Source organism: Balaenoptera acutorostrata, chromosome 19 (assembly GCF_949987535.1).
Source record: "Balaenoptera acutorostrata chromosome 19, mBalAcu1.1, whole genome shotgun sequence".
In the NCBI taxonomy this organism is placed as follows: domain Eukaryota; kingdom Metazoa; phylum Chordata; class Mammalia; order Artiodactyla; family Balaenopteridae; genus Balaenoptera; species Balaenoptera acutorostrata.
Genome location: NC_080082.1, coordinates 8,811,146 through 8,834,080, shown reverse-complemented (window position 1 = coordinate 8,834,080; position 22,935 = coordinate 8,811,146). Strand labels below are relative to the sequence as shown.

Here is a 22,935-nt window from a genome sequence, read left to right as displayed (position 1 = left end):
GGGACCGAGGGCTCCAGAAATGTTACAATTGTCGTCGCTGTTCATTTACTGTTAGAGATACTTATCTCTTGCAACGCAGTCCATCAGTATTCCCGGCGTTCATGAAACACCTACTGTGTGCACGGTGCTAGGTCCCAAAGCAGAGCCATGCGGGGGCCTCGCCTGACGCCGGGCCTCTTGCCTCCAGCGTAACCCTCTCAGGTAGAACAGTCCGGAGTTACTTCTGACACACGCGGGTAAGACCTCGGAGAATGAACGTGCACAGGGAAATTGTACTGGAGACCCAGAGCTCACAAAGAGAATGGCTCCCAAGCTGTCCAGCTACCCCCAAACGAACGCGCCCTCTGCGAAACTCTCCCGAATGAATCTCACGCTGAAACCAGCACATCATGTTTTGCTCTTTGCTAAAGTTGCCATCAGGAGCCTTAATGCGGTTGCTGACGGCGCGCTAGGAAATACTGAGGCGACAGGGCAGGAAAGGAACATTTACTGAGTGTCTGCTGTGTGCTCAGTCCTGGGATTTCAGATGCATGATCAACTCTTGTCTTTTTAATTCTGGGTAGTTGGTGGAATTACCTCCCCACATTACAGATGAAAAAACTGATGCCTACAGAGGTTAATTTTCTTCCTGGACATCCCAGAGCAGATCAGAGCCTTGTGAGCACTTAGCTCTGGTTGGCTTTATCCAGACCTTTTCTTCTCCTTCTACTTAAAGCAAAATTGGACCAGGAAAACTACCCTGGACTTCAGCCAAAGGACCTCTGTGAAACCACAGAAGGGAATCGGGCCCTTGATGCCTGCACACGCTAGCTCCTTTCCGTGGAGTTTCAGTGGAATCTGTGTTGTCCTGGGGAGAATCCCAAGTATACTTGCGACCAGATAGGTCTCAGCCTTCAACCTAGGAGGTCTGGAGTTCGTAGCAAGAACCAAGGTTGGCTGGGATGAGGGGAGGTGATTAAAACATTGGGGTGGGTGAGGCCAGAACAGAGCAGAGCAAGTAAATATTTGCTAGGGCAAATGGTATCTGAGGACTCCTTAGAAGGTTCCAGTGGTCTTGGAGCCATGGGATATATGCCCGTTACAACATTACCTATTTCTGGACATCACAGACCCAGCCAGATAGCCTGAGAAGGAAACCAGCCTGTGTTCGGAGTAAATAGTTAACACTTCTGGGCTGGAAGAGATGATTATTCAAAAGTTGGTCCCCACATACAAATGCAAATGACATCCAGAGACACATGAATGCTAATTTCTCCAACGAAGTCTGTAGACAAATGCTAGTCATTAGAAACATTTCCGCGCATTTATATTAGGCTGTCCTCTAAAAGACTTTTCAGACAAATATGTCATCAAGATATTCAAAACCATGTAATCTTATCCAAAGTTTCAGCTATCAACAGTACAGTTTTCATCTCTTGCAGCTGTGTGTCAGAACGCTCAGGGAGATTACTCAGCTGATACGGCCGAGCCGGGAGGGGCCAGAGAAGTCCTGGGGGTCCGTAAAGCTCCCAACAGGAGAATCTGGGTTCTCAGAGTGGGTTAGGCCTTTTAGTCACAGGTGAGCGATCCGAGGCAGGTGAGGGGTGACCTCTAATAGGTTAGAGAAGAAGCATGCAGAGATGTCCTCCTCTGTGTCTCTCTCCACCTGCTCGCCTTCACACACACAAGCGCTACCGAGATGACAGATTAACTTAAAAGCAGAGCGACTGGGAGCTCAGGATCCTGTCTGCACCACCTTCTCCTGCAAGAGAAAACCTCGGACCCACAGACTGTTCCCGGGGAGGCTCGGGGTAAGGGCAGAGGCTTAGGGTGAAGTGACAGGAGGGCTCGGCTTTAAGTTGCTCCTCTGAGCATGTGCGCATGTGTGCGCTTTTACCATCCTGCCCCTTCCTTGATCTCTCCCCCCTCCCCTCCCTCCCTTCCCCGCCCCTTTCTTCATGGGGAGGGTATCTGGTGAAAAGAGTGCCCAGAGGGAACCTCCACGCCGTCCCTAGGCCTGCAAAAGTTACTGTTATTTGATTGTTTCCTGAGGGACCATTTATGTTTGGGTCACTTTATTTAGTGTGTGACTGGTGGTGGCTTTTGGCACTCAATTCTCTTTAATTAAACATGTACTAAGTGAATCTATTAAATAACTCATTTATCTGTTAATCCACTATTCATCAACAGGAATATTCATCTACCCATCCATCCATCCATCCACCCACCCACCCACCCATCCGCTACTCACTGACAACAAAGTCTGAAGAACCCCTAAATATGGCACTACTATTAACCCAGTTCTGTGGCTGGAGAAACAGAAGTAGAGAGGTTACAAAATTAAACCAAGATCCCCTAGCTAATAAGGGACAATGCTGAGACGGATTCATCTACTTTCTGGTTCACTCCACTAAGCCCATGGACGACCATTTCTTGACTGCCTGCCTTGTAACAGGTACCAAGTCCAGGTATAACAGGAGGGTAAAGATGTTTCTGACTGGCCCCTACCCTCAAGGAGGTTGCATTCTTGTATCAACGCCAAATGCCATGAGGCTGGTGTGAGTTGTGTGCCCCGAAATGGTAAGCTGTAAGCTGGTGCAAAAACCCATCAGCCAAGGTGCCTGGGGACACTGCCGGGGGTAACTCAGGGTCATGGGTCTCACCATCCAGCTTCCATGGGTACACTCTCTGAAGGACACCTTTGTTTATGGGTGTATAGGCTGTAAATCCCATCCTAACAGCTGCTGCTTTGAAGGAGACTCAGGAAAGGACAGGCCAGGGTAAGGCCCAGCCCCTCTGCGGATGGGCTTGTTATGGCTACACTGGTTCCTCCAGACAACGCTTCTTAGAGCTGAGGGTGTAATCTGTGATGGTTGGCTCCTGCCAACCAAGGGCATGGAGGTCTCTGTAAAGAATCACTAAATTGTGCAGGATATTCTTAGTGGAAGAAACAGTTTGTGCAAGAACACATGGGCATGAATGATGATGGGATGGTAGAGCAGGGTGGTTGCTGAAGCACAGGTAACATGTGACGGGATGACTCATCACGGGGCAAGGGAGATATCTGAACAGTTAGAATAAGAACTCATGGTGAAGGGTCTCATATGCCAGCTGAAGAGTCTGGACCTTAGCGGAGCCACAAAGGTACTGGGCAAGGGAACTATATATCCAGATTCATGTTTCAGAAAGAATAGTTGGCAGTGAATTGGCAGATCTGGAGGCAGGAGCACTGGTTAGTTGGTTCTTGCAATAGTGTAAACAGAGGCCTATCCTAGACTCAAGGAGTGAGAATGTGATAGCTCACAGGAAACCTTCACGATTTTTGAAAAGCAGAATGGAAAAGATGCACGATTGATTAGAGTATTGAATGAAGGAAAGAGAAGAGCTAAACTCAGCTCTCAGGTTTCCAGCTTGAAATCTGTGTGAATATTTTTTAAACCTCATTGGGGACCATGAGAGAAGAGGCCAGATTTGGGGAGTCTGAGATGCCAATAGGATATCCCAGTGGGATAGCTCAGTGGCAGTTGCAAATCTGGCTTTGGAGTTCAGAAGATAAAGTATTCGTTGGCAATGGAAACTGAACATGCAAATAGGTAGCATATGTGCCACAAACTGCCCCTTCTGCACCCAGAACAGGCATCACTAATCAATTGCGGATTTTTTTTTTTTTTTTTTTTCCATTGAGCCTGGCTGCTTAAGCACCATGATCCAGGCAGCCGTTACCAACGGACTGGAGCTGGTATGGAAATTGAAATATTCTTGATGGCTGTCACAGAGATGATGACTGAAGCCACGGAGGGGTTGGGCGCACCCTTGGTAGGAAGTGCATATCTAGTAAAACACACAGCTGTAGTTTAAAGAGTGTTGGCTTTGATGGAAGATGACCTGGATTCAAATCCCCTTGTCACCACTTACCGGCTGTGTTAACTTGGGAGATTTACCTAAACTCCCTAGGTCATAATTATTTATTTGTAAAACATGGATAACAATAGTACCTCATTGCAATCTGGATAACATTACTGTCACATAAAGTGTTTAGAACAAGCTGACACTTACATAATGCTCAATACATGCTATTGGGGGGAATGGGAAGAGCAAAGGAACCTGTAAAAATTAACAGGGGTTCCCTCAGAGCCTGTGCCAGTCCAGGGGACCCCTTAATACTCCTGGTCACAGGAGATCTGCTGGCATTTGGGAAGGATTCTAAACTCTACTCATTTCTCAGACTCACCCTCTGTATTCCATGAATATCCTGGTTTTCACTCAAATACAGTTTGGGGTTTGAATCTATGCATTTATAAGACTGCTTCCTAATTTGTAACAGTCCTTCTGCACAGATTTTGGAAAAGGAGGCGGATGCTTTGATACAGCGCAGCGGCCACGGGACCTAAACTTCCTCTGTTTCACCCAGAACGGCAGACGGACAGATGTTCAGCCACAGCCCAGGAGGAGAGGGAAGAGGAGCTCAGTTCTCTCCTATCAAGAGGTCCCTTTTTAGTTTAGGTTGCCAGGTGTGTGTTACCTGAGAGAGGCCTTGTGGCCTGTCTAGCAAAGCATGTTAAAAATAAATAAATACATATAATTTATTTATTTGCCTGGTTTGCTCTTTCCCAATCATTGTCCTCAATCGAAAGGCAGTTATGGCCTTTTGGGTGCAGTACAGCATATCAAGTGTTTAACAAAGTGCCTTCAAATTTATGTAGCCAGTATCATATTTATCTGGGTAAATAAAAGATTATGTTTTCTGAACTGCCTCTCTGCCTGCCCTGCCAGCCTTTAATAGTCTTTGTCAAGAGACTGGAACCGCTTTATATGGGCTTCATAACCACAGAGCTGGTGTGTGTGTGTGTGTGTGTGTGTGTGTGTGTGTGTGTGTGTGTGTGTGTGTGTGTGTGTGTGTGTGTGTGTGTGTGTGTGTGTGTGATTTATTTATTTTGGTGGCAGGGGTGGGGGGGCGGCCTTTTCACGTTATTTTTCACTGTAAATGTGACGATAAAGTGTGTTACTCCGGCAAAGGGTCACACAGTTTCTTGGCCTGAACACAGAACTTCTGGTGACCTCGTAGTGAGGGCATCAAGCCCTCCAATTGTGACAAATCGACAACTGCCAAGAAGCTCAAGGGCCAGCTGATTTCCAGTATAATCTGCTGTTGGGTTTGGGATGGTTGATTTTCTCAGAACACTGAGTCAAGGATGTGTTTTGGTCTTTCCTTCTCATTTCCTGCTGGTGTGTTGGTGGGTATGTGTGTCTGTTTGTGGGAGGATGAGTGTATCTGCTTTTGACCTTGAGCATGTGTGCACGTGTATGTTTTGGCACCGAGGGGGAGAAAAAAGGCCAGAAGACAAAGCGGGGAGGAATAAGAGAGGGTCAGAAAAAGAGGAGAAGAAGTCACAGGAGTCTCACAGGCAGAAGATTATCTGGATTTATTCATTCTGTCATTTGCCCTCTGGCATTTGTGTCTGGCAAGGCTGTAGGTTCTGGGGATCGTACACTTACCTAGCGGGACAAAGTCCCTGGTCTCACAGATGTTACTGTTTAATGGGGAACACTGACAATAAACCAGTGGTTAAATAGGGCAAATTGCAGAGAAACTGGCTGGTCCAATTACTGACGGAAATGCTGCCGTCCTTCTCAGCAGGGCTGGCTCTGTCACAGCCCCGGGGTAGCTCTCATCTCTGAATATTCCTTCCCAAGAGAGGTCATCTCTGGAATACATTTGTTTCTCTCTGGACAGACAGACAGATTTCTACTTTAACTCAGATCACTCCATCTCACTGTAAGGTTGTTTTCTTAAATTCCCTCTATGTCAGTGGTTTTCAACAGGGGACGATCTTGCCCTCCCCCTTCCCCGGGGTACAACTGACAACGTCTGGAGCAGTTTCTGGTCGTCCCGACAGGGGATGCTACCAGAACCTAGTAGAGGCCAAGGCTGCTGCTGAACATCGTACACACGTTTATTTTCTGTCTCCTCCACAATGAGAAGGCCTGTCTTGCTCTTTCTTGTATCTGTAATATTGACATCTTATAGATGTTCGATAAATATTTGCTGGCCGGCAGTGCCTGTAATAAAGCTCACTACACGATAGGTGGTATAAAATGTTTGCTGAGTGAATACCTGATAAACTCTGTGACTTAATAGCCATCTGACTTTGATGAGCCGTCTGACCTTTCTGAGCTTCAACAACTCCCCCCGACAAAGAAGGATCTGACCCAGGTGCCAACAGTGTTGAGGCTGAGAAACCCTGACTCATGTGAAGCTGGAGGCTGGGCTGGCACCTGTGGGGCCAGGGCTTGTGAGTGTGTGCGTACGGGGGGCATGGCGGTGGGATCTGCCAGGAAGCCCGGCACTGCCCCTCGGGGAAAAGCCCTCCCCACAGCCACTTGACTCTTTCCCTAGGAAACTTCTCCGCCCCCCAGACAGTGAGTTGGGAACCGGCACAGCCTTCGCTGGGGGCTGCCAGGATGGGCTTGCTGCAGAATGGCTCCCAAGAGCCAAGGGGCTGGGGAGCCCTCATGGTGCCGAAATCCTTAAAATCTTGGGGCTCATCCTGGGGATATGTGTCCCCAGAAAACCTTAGTCACCCAATCCCTTCCTGCTCAAGAGCATTTGTTGACAACAGATTTCCTAACAGCATACAGGATCAGCCTGAAATACACTCTGCCTGTAAATCCTGTCCCGAAAACACTTCGCAGTGGGAAGCAACTCGTGAATCCCCGGCAAACGGGACAGAGGTTCGTACCTGAATGAGCTGATTCCCACTGCTGTTGAGGCAAGGGTTTGGGGGAAGGAAAAGAGAAATGAAATATCTGGGAAATCTGAGACATTGTTTTAAAACAACGGGTTTTTAGGGTGTTTGATTTACTATTCAACTGTACGCAGCTGCTGTTCGGAAAATAGGCCGCGTGCCAAGCGGAGCGAGCTGGTGGAGAGGGTCGGGGGAGCGGGAACAAAAGAATCCACAGTAGAGTTTGCACACTTCACGTGTCGACTGCCTTTAAAAAAAACCCGAGCTGCTGACCCTTCCTGAGAAGCCGATGGCTGGCGTCTCTTGTGTCGCTGTTTATCTGTTGAACTGCTGCTTCCCACATACGTAGCTCTTGCCTTCTTTGTCTTCATTGAAGAGATTTAGGAGACTGCTCTGCCCTCCAAGGGCACTTTTAATCAGTGCTTCAACAATCACCCCCTCCTTTTTCTTCTGCTTTCTCCAGTCTGGCATCAAGACACCCACACATTGGTAGAGGGAGATTTTTTTTTTTTTTTTATTGAGGTAAAATGGATATAACCTAAAAGTAACCATTTTTCAACGTACCATTCGGTGGCATTTTGAACATTCACCAGGTTGCGTGACCGTCAACTCTATCTAGTTCCAGAACATTTTCATCCCCCCAAAGAAACCCTGCACCCATGAAGCAGCCACTCCTCATTTGACTCTCTCCTAAGCCCCTGGAAAACACTGATGTGCTTTCTGACTTTATGGATTCACTCATTCTAAATATTTCATGTAAATGGAATCATACAATATGTGACCTTTTGTGTCTGGCCTCTTTCACTTAAGTGAAAAGTTTTCGAGGTGCACCCATGCTATAGCCTGTGTCAGCACTTCATTCCTTTTCATGGCTGAATACTATTCCATTTTATGGATATACCACATTTATCACATTTTATTTATTCATCCATCGATGGACATTGGGTTCTTTCCACCTTTTGGCTGTCGTAAATAGTGCTCTATGAATATTCATGTGCAAGTATTTATTAGAAGACCTGTTTTCAGTTCTTTGGGGTATATATCTGGAAATAGAATTGCTGGGTCATGTGGTAATTCTGTGTTTAACTTTTTGAGGAATCAGAAAATTCTTTAAGGCCCTCATTTCCCAACCACCCTTGGTATCCAATCAGCTAATATGTCCTCCACCCAAGAGGAGCCCAGAGTTAAACTTGAGGTCACCTCCTGGCTCTGCCCAGGGATGAGAAGGATGAAGAGAGGCAGAGACCACCCCCCTTGGAGGCCCTCTTTTCTCCATCACCACAATAGTTAACTATGCACTCGATACGGCACTGAGTGTTCGTTTACATGAAAACCCTGCGGAGAGGCATTACTTTACTGATTTTTTTTTAAATGAAGAAATAGATTCAGAGAGATGAAACAAGCCTTATTACATCTAAAGGCTATGAAAACTATTTCACCAGATTCAAAAGGCTGTTGGTTCCCTGCCTAAAAAAAGCCAAACCCTTCAGAAAGAACTGCCCTCAGCTCAAGTGGAGAACCCCTTCCCTTTTGCAGGGAGTTTGATGCAAACACTGAACAAAGGCAAGGGGAGGCTTCCTTCAGCCCAGGTGACGCAGGAAGCAGCGGTGAGCTTGCTCTGCAAGATCATTCAGTGACCTGTGTTATAGGCAATGCATTCTTCTCCAACAGCTGCACGTTCCTTGCCCCAGTCCAGTTTCCTGTCTAGAGTTTTCCCCTAAGGGGGAAATAGCTACCTCTATCCTTCCTTCTCATGGGCTATTCTTTTTAGAGAAGAAGAAGAAGAAAAAACAGCAGCAAGAACCATCTCTTTCTAAGCATTCACCTTTCCTAGCATGGGCTAAGCTCTTCGGACCCATTAACAGGATTCTTCCAACGGCTCTGTGAGTTTGGTGGAGGTGTTGTTTCCATCCTGACGAGGAAGCTGACATTCAGAGAGGTTAAGACACTTGCACAGAATCTCCAATCAACAGGTGGAAGAGCCAAGATTCAAAGAGAGAGTTTTTAGAATCTGAAGTCTATGGAATGTAGGCACTCTGTCAGGCCAATCCCTGATCAATCACCTCCTATTACTGGGTGTCCCCGGCCCCTGGGCTAGGGGCTTTCACACATGGCCTCATTTAATCTTCATAAACTTCTAGCTTAGAGAACAGAAACTCGAGGCTTGCCCGAGCTGACACAGCCGACGTTAGCCAAAGACACTTTTGTGAGGCCACTTGATTCCAAAGCCCTATTGAGTCTACCCTACTGTTCTATTTATTTGGCCAATATGGTGCTGAGTTCATCCCAGGATGAGGGGCCAGGAGGAACGGCTGCCAAGGAGTCCTGCTTGGTTGCATCATAAACTTCTGACAACCTCATCTTATTCTCATTCCAGTCAACCATTTGCCGTGGAGTTAGTGGCTGGTTTCCACATTTGGATGGAGCTCTTGGAGAGAGATGGTTTTCGGAATTGCTTGTGGTTAGTGATTTTCCTAAGATGAATTAGAAAGGAAACTATTTTGAAGGGAGGTTAGTTTGCCTCAGCAAGAGCTGAGCTGTAGCATCTCTGTGTTAGGACCTGTGGGCCAGCAGCTGTGGAGATGGACACGTATGTCCATGCTCGGGCATGTGTGTGCAGCTGTATGGGCACAATTCATATGCACACACACGCTTGTTTGCAAGTTTGGGTCTGTATGCGTACGTCAAGGTGAACTCATTTGAGTGTCTATGCAAGTGTATTTCTGAGTACATGTGTAGGCGGTGGGCGACTTGGGGAAAACAGAGTAGAAGACTTCAGATGGAGGTTCCCCACTAGGACTGATTCCTGAAGACCTTGGGCTGGAATAATCATCTTGGGTTCTTTGCGGGGTAAGGTGAGCCTTTGTGTGTCCACAGGGATCTTCTGGCTGGATGAAAAACAACCCTTTCCTGGTGCTGATGACCTGGTTCCCTGGGAAGGGTCTCCATCTGGCCTCAGTTAATCCACGCCTTGTTTATCACTTGTGACCTCCAGCCCCTCTCTGTGTGGAGTTACAATCTTCCCCACAGCTCCAGAGCAAAGATCTCCAACTTTCAGCTGGTGGGGCTTCCCTGGGAGCTCTTTGGCATGCAGAGTCCCTGTCTCCACTTCCAGATCCTGACTCAGAAGGTTTGGGTTGGGGTTCGAGAACCTGCATTTTAACAAGCTCCCAAGTTGGTTCTGATGTAGATGACATGGACCACACTTGGGGACTCTGGTTTGGAGAGCTCTCAGGGATTGACTGACATGTGTCCATCCTAAGCATCTATCTCCAGGAAGGTGCCTCCAACAGGCTCTGTGATTTCTCTGGGGGAGCACACTGCCTCGAACCCACAGCATCCTATCTTGAGTCTGACATTCGTTCGGCACTGAAATCAGATTCTACTTCTGCGTCTTGCTGAGCATCTCCAGATACGTTCTCAAATTATCTACCCATTTTGTGATGAACCCTCACCCTCCAGTTAGGAGATAAGCAAATGGTCTAACTGCATGCTTTTCTTTCAAACCAATTACACAACAAGGAACAAGAAATCATGTGCTGCAGATTAGACGCAACAAACCCCACTTTCCTGAAGTCCATAGAATCTACTGAATTTAAGTACATTTTCAAAGTTAAAATTCCATCTTGCTAAACGCACGGTGTAGTCTTTAGGAGTAAGGATTTATAACAACAGTGATGGTCTTCTTACCCACTGGAAGTGACTTTCTCAACTTCCCATATAGAATCCTACCTCAGCTGGAAGGATTTTTTGTTTTTCTTTTCCCCCCTTTTTATCCTTTTAACCTCTCTAAATAGGTGAAGGTAGGTTGGCTTGCAAAAACTATTTGGCAATCCATCTCTTCATCCTCATCAACCAAATTCTGATTTCATATGACATTGGAATGCAGCCTACAGACCCTAAAAAAAGGTGTGTGTGGGAGGGGGATGGGATGGGAGACTTATTTGACAGTGTTACAAGGAGACAAGCTGGAAGCAAACATTTGACACTCCAGCCCTGGAATGCTGTAAAAATTTAATTAGGTGGATCCATTAGTCATGCCCACATGGAGGTTTCATACGGGACTTACAAAATTGCAGGCTACTGAAGGAAAGTTTCAGACCTTCCTGTAAATGCCATTTCCCTCATTATTGGGAAATGTGGTCTCAGTGGGACCATTGAACCAGGTTTTGTATTTACAAAATATGGTTAGGACGAGATTAACAGCATGAACTGAAGGGATTTTCACATCCAAATAAGGGACAACTTTCTAGAAGGGAGTTTGCCCAGCCGCACTGCTTCTGAGTCAATTGGGCTGAGAAATGATTTTGGTGCCCACTGCCTTTCATGACTCCCTGACTTGGATTTTTAGGTTTAAAGGTACCTGGAATGATGTTACATGTTTGACTCTAATGGGACAAGCATGTGTCTGTTTTCAAGTTGAAAATACATAGGCAGCCTTTCTAGTTCCAAAGGAGTTGGTGGCTGAATTCCGAAATCAAACTTTGGGGTTTCAAGGCCTGGGATACTTACGACTTGATTTGCAAGCAGGCATTTTCAATTTACAAACACTGTTATTTTGATTTTAAGTCTCTGCCTGGTCACTGTGGTTGGAAAGAGGTAGATGAGGAAGATATTTAATACAATTAATCAGATGGTGATATTTGAAAGACACTGAAGTTTAACTCAAGACTCTTAGCTCTTAATCAGTCTGAACCATATGATATTGCCCACGTGACCATGGGCACTGTTTCTTCAGAAACATGTGGTTCGGTCTAAGAGGGTCTAAACATTCAACTGAAAAGGAAAGGGTTTGGTATGGTATAATATTATTGTTCTAGGGCCATGGTCCCCTAGAGACTGACTGTACATTGACTTTTCTTTCTTCATCTGTATGCGTCCATTTCTTTACTCATGTTATTATTTCAACAAACATGTATATCTATATATTCCGGATTGAGACATAAAGTTTAATAAGACACAGTCCCTGCCCTAGAGGACGCCGCTCTCTAATGGGAAAGACTGACTTATAAACAAGTAACCACAGTGCAGTAATAATAATTATAATGTTACTCTTCATTGAGTGCCTAGGCACCAAGCAATTTACATACATTAGTTCATGTTTGTTTAAAAGCAACTCAGCAAGACAAGAGTTTTGGGTTTTTTTTTAATAGATGAAGAAACTGAGACCCAGACAAATTTAAGAACTTTCTGGATACACGGTTAAGAAACGACAGAGCTGAGATTTGAATCCAGGACAGTCTAAGTCCCTTAAGCCATATTGCCTCAGAGCCTCTGGTCAGTGCAATGACTCAGGTAAAGTGGTAGAACGAAGCAGTGCATGGAGAATTCTTCAGAGAAGAGTCCACAATGTTTTGGGGAAGGATGAATACACCTACTCACAAATTGGGCAAGGAAAGTTTTAGTATTTGGGGGGGGGGGGAATTGCCACGTTGTTGCTAATATTTTCTGGCCATTGCTACTTCTAAATAAACCTTAGTTTGAGATAAAGAATTCTATTTTATATAACAAAAGATACTTTGTCTCTAAAAGTCCTTTGGCTTGATACATTTTTGAAGTTCTCTGTTGTTTCCAAAACTCGCACATGTAAAGATTTCAGGAATCAGCCATGGACCTATCTAAATTGCTGGCTGGATTTGGGAACTACTTAGGTACATGCGAGCAGAGAAACTACATGACTTTGGGGAAACAACTCCAATGGGAGGAAATTAGTGGGTAAATGAAACAAGTAACTGGCACCAATAAAGAATGCCTGTGAGCGAGGGCTGCAGGTATTCAGACGAAATGCACACCCTGTTTGTGATTCGGATGTTTGGGGATCTGAAGAAGTTAGACTTTGAGTTTTGTAAGATTTTCACATCTTTGACCCCAGAGATCAGTCGCCATTTGGTTGAAAAGTCACTGGGGGAGGGAAGGAGAACAGACTATAACCTAGTTGAGTCAGGTTCCACTCTTCTAAATTGCCTAGCAATGCATACATTTAGATTTATTCTTTAAACTTTCTATGCCTCATTCCGATCTTAAGTCTGTCACCTAAATTCAGCCGCACGGGACAAGACTTCTTAAAGTAGACTGGTCAAAAGCAACGCAAGACTCATGTCGGGGCCCAAGCACTCAAGATCTGTGTCTTAAATTGAGCTCCACACTTATGAAATTCCAAGCAGTGCCTTATAGTAAAGAAAAAGTGGACCTTCTCCAAAGGCAATTTTCACAACCCAGGACAAATTGATCCATCGGCCTCTATGATTAAGGCCCCCCTCACGGACATCTGATATTTGTGTTTGTCGAACCCTTCCCTTTCCTCTGGGGATCCCATCCCCCGTGCCCATTCTTGCGGTTTACATGGGGCTGATTCCCTAGGGTCCTGGCTCTGGAGGCGACACCCTGACCAAATCCACAATGCTGGATTCTGGGATAAGTGGTACACTTCCAATCCAAGTCAATAAGCCTCAAATCTAGGGTTTTTTAGAACTATTTGAAAAGAGAAGCTTATTCTACAGGGAATGCTCGCTGTAAGGATGATTTAAGACTGGAATTTCTCAGGCCGTATTTCTACCTCCAGGGGATCCAGGCAAAGAATGAAGGCAACACAGAAGTAAGTGAATTTGGGGCCATAAAAACAAGTTCCTGGTGACACGATTGATGTATCTGGATCCAGCCATGCCAGAAGCCAGTGTCACCACTGGACTTCTCAAAATGTGAGCTAAGAAATTATTTTGGTATGTTCTTAAGCTGGGTTGAATTGAGTCTCCTGTCACTTATAAGCAAGAGTCCTGATACCATCTCTATTTAGGGTGCCCCAGGCTGCTTCCAGGTAACTTAAAGCATGCTATGAAATTCTCAAAACACATATAAAAACTTTATAATGAGTTCATTTGAATTTAAAATAGGAATTTACACATGGGATATGAATGTCATTAAAGCCAAAAGACAGTAATGGGGCAGAGCAACTGATTAAAAGTAGGAATCATTCACTTGGTGGTGATGGATTCATGATTCACTAGAGCTTGACTGTCCAGTACGACGGGAGCCCTAAGCCACATGTACCAATGGAGCGCTTGATATCTGGCTGGTCCAGTGCGCTTTAAGTATAAGGCACAGCCTAGATTCAGAAAACATACTGCAAACCAAAGAATGCAAAGTATTTCATTAATAATTTTTATACTGATGACATGTCAAAGTGAAAATATTTGGGAAATAGTAGGTTAAATAAAAAGTGTTATTAAAATTAACTTCACCTGTTTTTTTACTTTTTTACTTGTTACATTATGGCTGCTGGACAGTTTTAAAGTACATATATGGCTCACATTCTATTTCCACGGGACAGCGTTGCACGAGAGCTGTAACTGTTACAAGGTTCTGCTTTACGTTGAACCTTGAACCGAAAGCCCCTGCTTCTGACACTCCCACCCTGGTTTTCCTTATCTTGAACTAATGTGCTTGACCCTGGGGGGATACAAAACGAATCCTATCCATATTCACAGCACTGCCCCTCAGCTATTTGAAGCAGCTCCTAGATTCTTCCCATAACTTCTCTTTTCTGGGCCAAACACCCCACGTCCTTCAACCACGTTTCATATAACCTAGTTTCCCCACTTTTCTTTGGAACCTTCCAGTTCCCCTTAAGATAAGGTGCTCGGTGTTCTTTCTGGCTCACCAGCGGTAGTTTGAGCACCGAAGCTCTCACCTGCTTTTACAGCGAGACGCCAGGTTTCTATTAATTTGACCCCAACGTTATTAACATCTTTGGGAACTGAGGCTTCCACCAGTGATTCTCAAAGGTTAACCCTCGGCCCAGCAGAGTCAGCACCACTTGAGAAACTCGTTTGAAATGCGAATTCTCTGGCTTCACCCAAGACCTCCTGAATCACAGACTCTGGGGGTGGGACCCAGCAAGCAGTGCTTTAATAAGCCTGCCAGGGTATTCTGAGGCACGAATGAGCGTGAAAAGGGCTCATCCGCAAAGCCTTCTCATATCTCTGCCTTTCAGCCAGGTTTCCCCTGTTTGAATGGCTGGCATTTTTGAACCATTATGCAGGAGTTTGCCTTGTGTTCCTATTAGTGCATCCTCATTTTGGCACAAGGGTCTAGCTTGTCTAAGCCTTCTGGAATACAGAGTCTGTCACTTCTCCCTGCATTGTGTCAACTGCACATGGAATCATGCTGCTTTCGTCTTTATCCAGAACTCTGATCTGATCATTGAACAACACAGACTTCAAATCGGGATCCCATTTCCCCTCATGCCTTGGGTCATGCTGTTGCCTCTGCCTCTGAGATGTTTCCAAAGCCTGTCTCCCTTGCCCTACAATTGCTTTTCCTGGCTAGCTCCACCAGGACCTGCACCTCCACTCACATGTCATCTGTACCCAGAAAATCGGGTTTAGGGCTGATCACCTGAACCCCCGGGGCTGAGAGCTATTAGTTTGATGAATGACTCCGTTCCTCTGTGGAACACTGGTTCTTGAGCGGGGAGATTAGGCTCCTGGAGAACATTTGGTGATGTCTAGACACATTTTTAGTTGCCGCAGCTGGGGGTTGCTATGACATCTAGTGGGTCAACGCCAAGGATGCTGTTAAACATCTTTCAAAGGCACGGGGTGGACTCCCCCAGCAAAGAATGACTTGGTTCCAAACGTCAGCAGCGCTGAGGTCGATACACCTGCCCCAGATTGCAAATTCATGTCCCTTTTGGTCACCAATTTTATTTCTAGCCCCAAGAGAATGCATGGCCCAAAGGAGATGCTGAATAAGTGTTTGTTGAATGAATAAGTGACATCTCCCTTACTGGGAGGAAGCATGAGAAAAACCAATCAAGATCACCTGTAGGTTTATAACTTTCTGTTTTAGGAAAGAACTTGCCTGGGGAATAATATGGTCAGGGACATATGGAAACCGTGTTTAACGAATAAGCTAGCTTTATAATTAGTATACCCACTGCTAATTAATACACGAGCTTCTAAAGTACCTACAAACCACTAAGACATTTTGGGGTCTCTAAGGTGGCCGAGCACTCTCCTTTTGCATCTTATTGCCCTGCTCATTTGGTGAGTAATCTGATGTTTATTAACTGTGTGAACTTGGGCTACTTAATCTCTCCAGGCATCAGTTTTCTCAAAATGGGCATGAAGATGCTGGCACTTCCTGGAGCCCTGTGATGGATGATGAGGAGGAAGTCACATGGTGTTTGTAATGGACTCTGTCCATTGCCTTGCTTGGCCTGGAGTAATCATCCTACCACAGGAGTTACTCTCTCCTCTTTCAGTTCTTACAACGATCATGTGGGTCCAGTAGTGAGTCTTCATTTAATAGAGGACGGCTTCAACTGAATCTCAATCAGGCCAACTAGTTGAAACTGTATCCAGTTTTTCACCCATGAAGAGATCTTACTAGTGTCTGTGACTGACCTTGACTGATCCAAAGAAGGAGATTTCTCTCATCAACAAAGCTTTTCTGGAAGCTCCTAACATACTGAAAAGGATGTTTTTCAAACTACGTGGCGTAAGGACCCATGCTTTGGCACGTAAGCGCAGACATTACTTTCAGAGATTTCCAGTGGAGGGGGCTCCTGGAGGGAGATCAGACTCCTGTGTGAAGTGATACTGTCTGAACTCCTGAAGGAAGCCAGCACACGTGGACAGGGGCATCCCACGCTAGGCTGAGGCCTGAAGGCTCGTGCGTGGAACCCTCCTTTGGTGGCGTTTCCATCCAAGCTCACGCCATAGAGCCCAGGTGGACCTGGAGCCTGGTCTGCGGGGAGAAGTGCCCCCGCTGAGCGTCTCCCAGAGCGAGGTGGGGCCTGCGAGCCAGTGAGTCATCTGGTCTTGGCACGGAGTCCCCAGGGCTCTTGGGGGAAACAAACAGACTTTGTTGAAAGGAAACGCTCCTGAGTCTGAATGGCCCCGAGTCAACTCTTTGGAGGAGGCCTGTAACCTGCTCCGGCCCCCTCTTCCCCCTGGGCCTGGAGAAACCACAGTGACTTGGGGGCAGGGGGTGGATATTTGGAGTTCAGGCCTTTGTTGTCAGCCTGGAACAAAGGCCCCGACCCTGGCTGGAGAGAGATTTCCTGGGGCCCCATCAGGGGTGCTGGCTTCTGACTCAAATGTGAGCTGTCTCACCATTGCTTGGGGAAACAAGAGTCAGACTGGACACCCAAACTCCAGTAATCTCACTCTCTCCGGCTGGGAAGCCGTCAGGCTTCTCCCTAATACTGAAAGTACCCTCACTGTGCGGGCTCACTTTTGTGACGTTTATTCACCTTTGTTGGAGGAATTTCTCTTCTGAACACACAGCTTCATTCTGCAGCGTTGTGGGGATACTGTATCTCCTTGGCGGCTGTCGTGAGAATTTCTTATGGGCAGACACCCACTCTTAGGAGAGAAGAATATTTGAAAAGGTCTCTCTGGGGATAGGTGATGATGGGAACTGATCTTCCTGGGCCTGAATGTGGGCACGCGGATGGAGACGGGGATGGACTTGTGTGTTACTCCGGAGAGGGATGGAAGAGGATGGTGAGGAAGTAAGAGTGGGGCACATGCTGCCCTGATGTCCCCCTTCCTGTGATCGCTGCCCTTTCGGTAAAGCCACTACGCTCAAAAGGCTTCCGATGAGTGCAATTATTTGGGAAATCCCTTTAAAATGTGGGCCTCTTGTTCAGCTCGATGAGGGAGGAATCGGAAGCCACGTGCAGGTGCTTGTGAGCGCAGGAGCCGGGAGAAATATGAGGACATGACTGTCGGCGGAATTCACAGCAGATGTGAGCACAACCCTGGATTCTTGACGATCCATGGAGTTCGGATTTGGGACTAATTCACACTAAACTTCCTAGGCGGGGGGGCCATGGATAACATCTGCCTTCCATCACTGACATCCCTCTGCGAGCCTGCACTGATGTCGCCATTGCTTTCCTTCTCTAACAAAGAGCAGAGGCTCGGGCTCGATCTGTTGAGGCCCACTCTGACTGAGGGCACGGAATGGTCTCCCAGGAGGAGGCCGTGCACCCAATGTGAGGCGTGACCTTGTTTCTTAGCTCCTCGGAGCAGGGCAAGTGAACCGAGACAGGGTGGCAGGCACGTGGTGTGTCCTCCACTCATTAACCCGGATGCAGGTCACAGCTCCACCTTGGCCACCACCAGGAAATAACTTGTCAGAACTTCAGGCGAAGGCACGAGGTTCCGGCTCATTGGAACCCAATTCGTAGAGGCGCGCAGGCAGAGGAGGGAGCTGTGCCTGACGGGCTCCCGACAGACCCGGCAGATGTTGAGTGGGACTCCGCTCTGCAGAGCTCTAGAGCGGGCTGGGCTCATCACCCAAACGGGGCCCCAGGGAGACAGCTGATGAGGGCGCCTGCAGTGCTGGGAGCTGCTTGGCTCTGCCCCCGCTCCCTAGCCCCCCACCAGCTCAGCTTGGAGGGGAGGGCCAGGCGGTGAGTCGCACATGGGGAACTCTTGCAAAAGACCCGGCAATGCTTTTGGGTGCCGCCCTGTTGTCACAAGCTGCAGAGTCTTCAAGGGGGTTGGGCTGGTGCTGAGATGGGAGCTGGGTGCTGGGGTCCCGCCAGAGCTCATTTTCTGCCCCGCCCATCACTCCGGGGGAGAGAGGTGCGTATAAACCGTGTAAATCCAAAAGACATCTTGGAGTCGCTCTGCCTGCCGGGGAGAATAATCAGAGCCTCCCTCAGGCCAAACAAGTGCCTGCCTCAGAACCCAGACGCATTCCAGAAAGAAATGAGGGGTCTGTGTGTGCGTGGTCAAAATGCGTGTGTGTGTGTTTAAACAGTGTGAGTCTACGTTCAGTATGTGTTTATTTTGAGTGTAGACATATTTAATAAGTGTGTGGGAGGCTACGCAGGGCCCGTGTTCTGCGTGGACACACGGGCAGTAAGTGCGTGCTTTCTTCGTGTGCCGGCGTGTTGAGCGCCCTGGGTGTGTGTGGCCAGTGTGTACGTGTGGCTATGCACGAGTGTGTGTGCGTTGGGCCACATGGTCAGGGATGCATTCTGGGGGTCCGTGTCCTCTGTGTGTGCATGGGCTACGAGTCTGTAGGTCCACAAGGTGTAGGCCCCGAATGTATCTGCCATCCCAGTATGTGTATTGTGCGTGCATCCAGTGGGTGTGCGTGGCCCACATGTATGTATTTTTTGCGTACCCACTTTATGTGTGTCTGATGTACGTGTCCGTTCGTGTGAACGAGCGAGAGAGAAAGCACAGGATCGTAGACAGCGAGTGTACGAGTGCCAGCGTATCCACGGCCAGCTCAAGACGTCAGAACCTAGCACAGCACACAGAGCCTGCTTGCTCACAAGCCCTCCTACCCTCCTCCGTTCCAGCCCCACTGCTTGCCGTGCTGGTGCCCTCCCCGCCCCCCATTGCTCCCCTGCCTCTAATCCTATAACACCACCTGCAGCTCTCTGAACAGGCCAGGTTGCCCCAGGCCTCTGGACCTTTGCGCATGCTGTGCCCTCTCCTGGAATACCTCTCCCCTCTCCCACCTTTCTGACACCTCCTCATCGGTTCTGATCCAGCTCAAGTGTTAACACGTCTGCGAAGCCTCCTTGATGTGGCCGTGGAAACGGACCATTTCCTACTCTGTCTCCCAACTAGGAGCGCGAGCACATTTCCCCCAGGGCACCTCTAACGTTGACGGCGCTCGTTCGCCTCCGTGACCGTGTTCCTGTCCGAGACGGTAACTGCTGGGGTGAGGAAGCCAGCATCGGCCTCTGCTCTTTGAGCGTTTTTACAGTCCAGGCCATCTACTAAATACACTCCCATCCTCGCAGCAGCCTGGTTACACAGGAGACTATGTCCTCACTTTAGAGATGGGGTCACTGAGGCTCCCTGAGAGAGTCACAGACTCTTAAGTACCTAGGCAAGAAGTGAACCCCGTATCTGACCCCAGGGCCCCGGCGTTATTGTTACACCATTCCTGGGCCAGCACTTACTCTTCTGACTGATTTTTTTCAAGAATTATTTGAGGGCTTCTGACACACCAAGTGCACCAAGCACTCAGAATACAGCCTCAGATTGTCCTCAGAAAGCTTGAACTCTAGTTCTGGTCCGTCCCAGGAGGCTGGGATGGATGGTGTGTGTGCGTGTGTGCGTGCATGTGTTCTACCTGTGAGCAGGTAAGTCCCCAAATCCAAGATGATCACACAGGGTGCTACCTGCAAGACTAGCTGTGTAACCGCCAGCTGGAGGCGATGAGATACAGACCGTCAGAACGCGAAGTGTGGTAGGCAGATAATGGCCCCCAAAGATGTCCTCCTCCCCAGAATCTGTGAATATGTTAGATTACACAGCAAAGGGTGATTAAAGTTGCAGGTGGAATTAAGGCTGCTAATTAGCTGATTTTAAGATAGGGAGAGTATCCCGGATTATAAGGGTGTTCCTAAAAGTGCAAGGGAAAGCAAAAGAGGTGATGTGATGTAAGAAGGGCTAGACTTGCCACTGCTGGCTTTGAAGATGGAGAGGTGAAGACGGAGGAAGGGACCAGGAATCAAGCAGGTGGGCAGCTTCTAGAAGCTGGAAAGGCCAAGACATGGATTCTCCCCTAGAGCTTCCGAGGAATGCAGCCCTGCCAGCACCGTGTCTGTAGCCTAGTGAGACCCTTGCTGGAATTCTGACCTCTGGAACCGTAAGAGAATGAGTGCGTGTTGTTTTGAGTCACTGAGTTTGAGGCAATTGGTAGGGCAGTCACAGGAAATGGATAAAATGGGATCTGCCTGGGAGCTTGAGGGGCTAAAGGCATGACAAAGGGCGGAGAATGTTGAATGAGAAGAACCAGTGAGCAAGTTCCAACTGTATATACCCTCAAGGCGAGGGTCACAGCCCACGCACAGCAAGTGTCTGGTCAACCCTGACTTCTATGCAGTGACAGGAGCATTTCACCAAGCCATGAACAGCTACGTAAGGGAAGCTATATCATTCCTGCTGCTAATTTTAGAATAAACGTGAGACCCACCAGTGACTAATGTAGCCATTCCCCATGACAATGTGAATGTGACCCCAAACCAAGGCTCCCAGAAGCTCTGTAGGAAAAGCTCTGGTGGGGCTGAGCCTTAGACCCTGTCCCGAAAGAAGGTCATTCTGATTCGAGACAGACCCACTCTGTGTGGACGGCATTCCCGCTGTCCAGAAGCCACGGCCACTCAGCGTCGGCTGCATCAATAGCAGTAAGTGAATAATTACACATTTCCCATTTACGCTCATTGTTGGGGGCTGAGAGGAAGATCCACAAATAGGGCTGCTACCGCGGAAGCGCCTGAGGGAAAACTGGACAGAAGCTGAGCAACGGCTAGGGGTGGGTTCCCTAACTCCAATTAGCACACTGCGTAAACGGCACTTAAGGGCTCTGTCTGGGAGTCTGTGGTCCTCCCTCTGAAAGAGACAACTATTTTATGCAGGGAGGGATGAGGGGAACTATTTCCAAGTCAATTTAATAGTCTAGTCTGCAAACAATCCTCTCCCTCCTTGTTCACGTGCTACCCTTCTCTCCCCTTCTTGGCTCTGAGCCGGGTCCCCTCCTCGCAGCTGTGCTCACTTGAATGGTAAATCAAGCACCCTAAAAACCTGGTGGGTGGAAGTTTTTTCAGCATTGCCTGGGCTCTGTTTATCCCATGGTGGGGTTTTGCTGGATTTTTTCTTTCTCGATTACAGACAATCAGAATACTATCTGTCCTCTCCTCTGCTACTTTTTGTGTTGCAAATACATTAAGAGGCCCCAGGAGATCCCTACTCAGACCTTCCCAATTTTTCTCACCCTTCCAAGGGGTCTGCCACGCTCCAGCTCCTGAATATTTTTTTCTGTCTCGGGAATCCTGCCTGAGGCTACCATTTTGTCTTTCAACTGGACTCTGGGTAAAGCCATTCTGCTTGGGGCTGGAGAAATTCCAATCACTAGGCTTTAGAAATATTTTATACCTTTTCTAGCAACCTATTCTTTTTTTTCTAGCAACCTATTCTTTTTTTGCTTTGTTTTGGCTCTTTGGAAGGAAATGGCCAAAAATGGTCATGAAGACAAGTTAAACAGCTTAAAAAAAAAAAAAGTTGACAGTATGAATATGGCAGGGACATGGTTTCCCTGCTCTGTCTCCCATTTCCCTACATAATTTGGGGTTATATGCATTTTCTTTATAAAGATTATGAAACACTGAAAACAAATTCCTGAATTTTGACTAACTGTTAGCGACAAAGGATTTTTCTGTGCCACCAAATGCAACATAGAGGATGGTAAAGATGGCGCTTGTGATAATCAAATATGTTCCAAAACATTGTCAAATGTCTCCTGGGAGGCACAGTGGCTCCTGGTTGAGGACTACTCTCTCCAATGAATGCATTTTTATAGCAATTCTACAGGTTTGAGGGTTCACCTCAGAGAGGCAAAATGTCTTGTCTGAGACCACCCAGGCCTCCAGAATCCAGGTTCAACCTCAGATCTCAGGCCCTTTCCATAGCTCTGAGGCTGCCCCATGGATTGTTTCAGAAAATTCCGGGCGGCCAGAAGCAGGGGCGGCCCATCCTGAGTTCTGTCTGCTGGACACAGCAGATTAGAGCCTCTTTCTCAGCATGCAGAGGGCTTCTAGATCTGGCTGCAAAAAGAACACCACAGCCTCTGTTATGAAGAAATCCGCAGCTTAAAAAAGAAAAAGTAGGGACACATCTGATTCATCAGGATGACTCATACCTGGGATCACTTCGCCTCCACTCGGTGGGGCCTGTCCTGGCTTGTGAAGGGCCATGGTGACTTGAAGAGAGAAAACTCCCCTCTTGAAAGCTGGGGACGGATCCGCCCGTCTGGGTGCAGAGAAAGCTCAGTGCAGCCATCAAGATAACTTTATTAGGAACGTGGAATCAAATTGCAGAAAATCCAGGCGCGCGGCACTTGGAAGGTCCTTGGAAGTTTCCAAACGTGTCCTGGCCAGCTCACTGTGCCTTCCGAGAATAGCTCAGGAGCCTGGGAAGAGTGGCCAGCCCCAGTGAGCAGAGGAAGGCATTTAGTAGTTGCTTAGCAAGACCAGGGCTGGAGGGGGAACAGATCTTCAGGTGAGAATGGGGGTGTGATCACCAAACACATCAAGCTGCTGACTTTGCCTCTTTACATACAATCCCGTCGCCACCTTGGTTACACCAGGCCTCTGGGAAGCCCTGAGTGTGTCTATTATCAGTTGATAGATGACTTTGTAATCGCACTCATGTCATTTTCTTGAGGACAAGAG

General features: G+C 47.5%; 1 long non-coding RNA gene across 1 annotated transcript in view; it reads right to left on the bottom strand.

Annotated features, from left to right (window-relative positions):
* The window catches only part of LOC103018025 (uncharacterized), a 31,235-nt gene extending 8,737 nt beyond the window's left edge, over positions 1 to 22,498 (bottom strand). The window contains exon 1 of the long non-coding RNA XR_451023.2: positions 22,404 to 22,498. This is a non-coding gene — a long non-coding RNA (uncharacterized LOC103018025). The remainder of the gene's footprint in view (positions 1 to 22,403) is intronic.
* Positions 22,499 to 22,935: the final 437 nt, after the last annotated feature.